The sequence below is a fragment of the Alosa pseudoharengus genome, unplaced genomic scaffold (assembly GCF_046254945.1).
Source record: "Alosa pseudoharengus isolate Yale_2024_CS ecotype anadromous, Long Island Sound unplaced genomic scaffold, YU_APseudo_1.1 YU_APseudo_1.1_scf_17, whole genome shotgun sequence".
Taxonomy (NCBI): Eukaryota; Metazoa; Chordata; class Actinopteri; order Clupeiformes; family Clupeidae; genus Alosa; species Alosa pseudoharengus.
This window is the reverse complement of record NW_027468640.1, coordinates 11,653,889-11,659,932: the sequence shown is the minus strand read 5'-3', so window position 1 is coordinate 11,659,932 and position 6,044 is coordinate 11,653,889. Positions and strand designations below refer to the sequence as shown.

The 6,044-nt window shown below is 40.6% G+C and overlaps 1 long non-coding RNA gene across 1 annotated transcript; it reads right to left on the bottom strand.

Moving 5' to 3' along the window:
- Nucleotides 1-890: 890 nt before the first annotated feature.
- Nucleotides 891-3,175, bottom strand: LOC143127951 (uncharacterized). Its single transcript, XR_012987743.1, has 4 exons — nucleotides 3,034-3,175; nucleotides 2,352-2,390; nucleotides 1,992-2,087; nucleotides 891-1,824 (listed from the first exon to the last, which is right to left on the bottom strand). It is a non-coding gene; the product is annotated as an uncharacterized LOC143127951 (long non-coding RNA).
- Nucleotides 3,176-6,044: the final 2,869 nt, after the last annotated feature.

Genomic DNA, 6,044 nt, shown 5'->3' with positions numbered 1-6,044 from the left:
CAGTCTGACTCACTACTCCTGCAGGCGTCTCTTCTAGACCAGTTCACCTTCAGTCTGAGTCACTACTCCTGCAGGCGTCTCTTCTAGACCAGTTCACCTTCAGTCTGACTCACTACTCCTGCAGGCGTCTCTTCTAGACCAGTTCACCTTCAGTCTGACTCACTACTCCTGCAGGCGTCTCTTCTAGACCAGTTCACCTTCAGTCTGACTCACTACTCCTGCAGGCGTCTCTTCTAGACCAGTTCACCTTCAGTCTGACTCACTACTCCTGCAGGCGTCTCTTCTAGACCAGTTCACCTTCAGTCTGACTCACTACTCCTGCAGGCGTCTCTTTTTCTTCTTCTGCTCTATCTCCCACGGACCTCTGCCCAAAACCCCCGGAGATCCCTGGGCACCATGATTGGCTGTGAATCATTTCTAGAGTTTAACGAGCCAGAAGGCCTACAAATCAAACTTTGGAGTTATCTACAAACAAATTAACAAAGTGGAAAGAGTTAGTCTATATAGAATGCTATGCATTTATGCATGTATGTATGTATACTGTATGTATGTATGAATGTATGTATTTGTTTGTTTATTTGTTTGTTTGTTTTACAAATATTTATTTTCTCTTTGGGTTACAATGGGAACTGTTCGTATGACTCCTGACCTACATTGAGGGCTTGTAGAAACTCATGTCTATATCTCATGCAGTGGGATGAAAAGTATGTTGATGTTGATGACAGATAAACAAACAAACAGGAACTAAATTCTTTGTATATGCAAACATACTTGACCATATAAATATAGCTGACACCCACAGGCTCTCTTTCTGTTTGTCTGCTGTCACACACACACACACACACACACACACACACACACACACACACACATACACAAAGAGGCTGATATTTTTGTATTTTACAACAATGTTATTTTAATGGAGGAGGGAGAGAGAAATAGCATCATCGTACACTATTATGTATGAGTTTTAAATATCATGCTAAATATCAAGACTACCATCACTTTGGCACAGCAAAGGCACAAGTTCAGACAACAGAATTCCTAGATGGGATCACAAAGGGGTCAGAACTCAGAAACAGTCAACAAAAAATAAAACCCACACATCTCAAGTTGTGTTCACCATATAGCCCACATAACTGAAATGTCTGGTCATCTAAATAAAGTACTGCCCAAGTTAAAATAAAAGTTTAATTTATGAGTGGGTGATACATTGCTTCAGTGCTCCCCCAGAGTAGAGCTCAGTGTTATTTGCAGAAAAATCACTGGATTTCATAAATCAAATTTATCTGGATCAAATGAACTGGTTCTGAATCTGAAATGTGTGTGTCATCATTTCTGTGCAGTAATCAGTGTATTCCAGCTACTCTGTATGTTTTATTCTACAGGACATTGTCTATGGGCTTGGGCCCAGAACGTCACATAGCCTACTAGGTAGTAAAACATGAAAAGTTTTCATTAGCAATATCTGGTATGCATTCCTCTGTCCAACATATAGAGTTGGAGTTACAAGTTGGATTCTCTTGTTGATTATAGAGGACATTTTCACTACACACTTCTCCATTGCATTGTCCTCTGTTGAAGCGTATGTTTTGATTCTAGACAACATTGTTGCTGCAGTAAATAAGTAAGTAAGTAAATAAGCATAAATAAGAACAATTACACCATCTTATACAGTTAGAGCACAAGATAATGCAGAACTCTTGTGTTGGAGTCGGAGTGGAGAGTGTTCCCGGCCATGTTTAGTCTGCAAGAAAACCCTCTAAAGGGGAGGCGATGGGAAACCGCAGAAACGATAAGCATTTCTTATCAACTTCCTTATCTCTGTTAAATCATACATACAGACAGACAGACAGACAGACAGACACAAAATAAAAAGAGGCTTCATTTCATGAGTTCCAAATTTAAGTACTTTTATGTCATTTTAATTTAGATCGAACATTGAAAAGCAGTAGTGAGAGAAGTGCTATGAAACATTGGGGTGAACTTACGGTCAAAATTCTCCCTGCAAAGACAAACCAACAAATCTTTGTGCCGCTTTGAGCATGTGCATCCCTTTGTGCAGGACAGCATCCCAGAGGGCAGAACTGGGACATAACACACACACACAAAATCGTTGTGTGTTATTTGCAGAAAAATCACTGGATTTCATAAACCAACTTTATCTGGATTGAATGAACTGGTTCTGAATCTGAAATGTGTGTGTCATCATTTCTGTGCAGTAATCAATGTATTCCAGCTACTCTGTATGTTTTGAATAAAAAAAACATTTTTGTTTTATTTTAAGGTACATAAATACATAATTGTAATGTAGTGGACATGAATCTGATCAAACTTCTGACCACACTTACTTTTGCACTTGCACTTCTTCCTTCCATGTTGTGGTAAACCTATGAGGAGGACAGCCCAGATATGAGATACCACAGGAAAACACACACACACACACACTGGATGCGCCCAGTATTCATTAGATCATTAACTTCCCAACATTCTCACCACACTATTGTGAAGGTACCAGCTGAGGGATATCCTGTGACACAGCCTAGTCATATTATAAAGGGATACACAGTGCTGTGGAACAGTCTTAAGCCACCAGATCTGTAGTTTTAGCAATGTTATAAACATGTATGTGTTTGTGTTTTCCCAATTCTGTAATATTTACTGTTTTTTTCTGGTTGCATTCTAAGGGAATGAGAAATAAATACATATGGTACTCATAACATTACAGCAAAACACATGAGATGGCCTAAGACCTTTGCACAGTATGTCCTGCTCTTGAGGAAATATCATGAACTAGGCTACCTTGGCTCACCTTCTACAAGCTATAGCAGGCATGTGTCAATCAGGAAAATATGGCTGGTTATGGTGGTAATGTAGTACTGGTGGTAATGTATACTCATCATATGTATTTTACTATATGTTCTCACAACCCTTTTCCATCTTCAAACACACATTAAGAGACAACACACACATTAAACAGGGGATTATAGAGCACACACATTAGAGGAAATTATTTAAAAAAGAGTTAAATACCTGAGCTGTTGCTAACCATGCTGGTGAGGATAACGAGCAGGAGAAGAAGTGTTAGCCCAGGTAGTTTGGACATGATGATGGCTTCAGTGTTGACAGCGTCTCCTTTACCTCAGTGAGCTCTCTCACCTCATATATGTCTTCATGTGAGCTACCCTCATGGCCTGGTCACGACATTCCAAGCCAGACGTCAGTTATGACACACACACACACACCCCAAAAACACCTCTCTCTCTCACACACACACACACACACACATGCACCCCCCCAAATCTCTCTCTCTCTCTCACACACACACACACAGACCCCCCCTCGCTCTCTCTCACACACACCCTCTCTCTCTCACACACACACACAGACCCCCCCTCGCTTTCTCACACACACACCCTCTCTCTCTCTTACACACACACACACACACACCCTCACTCGTATTATCAGCGAGATAGATCTCAGATCTCCTGAAAAAAAGAACTAGGCTCCAAGAGGTCTCATCTCTCATCTCTACTAAGCGTGAGGTATATGGCATGGCAGAGATGGCTGGTGATGAACCAAGGAGAGTTCATAAATGACAGGGAACACTCCAACACTCAACAGCAATAAACATATAAAAGTCATTATAGATTAACACACTTGCTTCATTTAAACTGGATGATTTGATTTTATATAGTCGTGAAGCAATGCATTTTCCCCCCATCTCAATAACCGATGAACTGCTGTTTATGAACAGTTGATGAACAGTCGTTTATAAATTATGTAAAATCGTATATTTAAACCTAAAGTTCGGTTTTTGAATGTGGATGTTGAGCAACGTAACCCTACATTACACTCAAGCATCAACACAGGGAAGAGGAATCAGACATTGTTTTGTGAATCTTCATTAGACAAAAGCAGACAAAAAAGCAAGAATGAGAGTAATTACAAATGGGTAGAGATTATACTGCAGGTGCAGCTATTTTGTACGGACAACTCAAAAATAACAGAAAGACAGTGAGTCTCTGATTAAGGTTTGACTGATCGAAACGTTAGTTTATCAATAAAGCTCCATGGAGAAAGCGGTGTTGTGCTTTCCTTTCTCTCTGTTACTTAAAAGAATTACAGACAAACATCAAAAGAAAAAACAAAGAGTTTTTGGCAAGGTTTTATTGACATCAATATTAGACCAGTGTGCCGTGATTATCTCCATTTTTTAATATATCCCTGCACATCACCAGCACCTGGGATCTGAAAACGGCCAGTTCACAGGAATTTTATCTTATTGGTCAAAACCCCTTTGCCTGTCTAGGGTCAACAGACCTGTGCACAACAGTTAGGCGTCCTACCTATACACCAGATGAATAGGAACACCTTTATACAAAGAAATATTTGCTCCCAATATTTAAATATACACCACATTCTTATAAAAGACGACAAGCCTGAAGAATATGGATATTTGCCAAGAGTTATTGAAAAATTAAATTCTAGTCAATAGTCGCTAGTCTAGTTCCAGCCCTACTTTGAATGATGGGCAAAGTCTTAAGTCAAATGTCGAACATCTAGAGAACTGTCAAATACGCTTGCTCACTTCTGTTCAGGTATATTTGGAATGTGAATTCATGAAATATACATTTGATGTTGGTATATTTGTAATGAGAATAATGTTTTGTCTACTTTGCCCATCACTCATACTGGGACCCAAAAACAGCAAGAATAAAAAGAAATATAGCTGCAAGCAGCAATGTGGGGGCCAAGCATTGCGCTACAGCAGGAATGGCATTGTCATGCCATGAGCAAGCACTCACAGCAAGTTTGATTGCAATTGGATAAAGAATGGCTGAGAAATAAGCTCATTTACGCCCCTAGAGGCCAAATTACACCAATGTCCTTGTGTGTTCTCACAATCAGCTACCATGTCCCTCTACCAAGTTTGGACTTCATACAACGAAGCGTTGCTGAGATTTGAGCCCACTTCATGTATTACAGCGCCCCCTATAGAGGCCAAATGATGCCAATTTCCTACTGTGTCCTCACAATCAGATACCAAGTCCCTGTACCAAGTTTGGACTTCATACATCAAAGCGTTGCTGAGATACAAGCTCACTTCCTGTATTGCAGCGCCCCCTGTAGAAGCCAAATGACGCCAGTTTCCTAGTGCATCCCCACAATCAGGTACGAAGTCTCTATACCAAATTTGGACTTCGTACATCAAAGCGTTGCTGAGATACAAGCTCACTTCCTGTATTGCAGCGCCCCCTATAGAGGCCAAATGATGCCAATTTCCTAGGGCGTCCTCACAATCAGATACCAAGTCCCTATACCAAGTTTGGACTTCATACATTAAAGAGTAGCTGAGATGTTAGCCCACTTCCTGTTAGGCGGCATCGTCGCCATGTGTAATTGGCTGTCACGGGCAAACAAACTTGAAAAAAAAAAATCTGATGTTTGTGCGGCTCGGTCTGAAGATCATCTCCGCCAAGTTCTGTGAAAATCGGATGAAATTTGTAACCGCTGAAACTTTTCGTAGAGTTTGGACTAAATCCAATATGGCGGAGGTCCAATATGGCGGAAAGTAACGGGATGGGAGTCGATGAACTCGGGATGGTCCAAGGATTCAGACGCTACCTGAATTGTGAAAATCAGACAAAAGAGTCAAGGATCACGCGCATGAACGCATGTCCAGCATTGAACTTGTGGTGGCGCTAGAGTGTTTAATGTATATTCATAAAAATTGCTGTGAGTGATTGGGACAGTGTCATGACTAATGGTATCGAGTTTTGTTATGTTAACTCAAAGTACCACAGAGATGTTAGTCCACTTCCTGTTTGTCGGCTTCATCACCATATTTGATTGGCTGTCACGGGCAAACAAAAATGAAATTGAAAAATCTGACAAGTATCGTTTGTGCGGCTCGGACAGAAGATCATCTCCATCAAGTTCCATGAAAATCGGATGAAATTTCTGACCACTGAAACTTTTCGTAGAGTTTGGACTAAATCCAATATGGCGGAGTTCCAATATGACGGAAAGTGACGTAATAG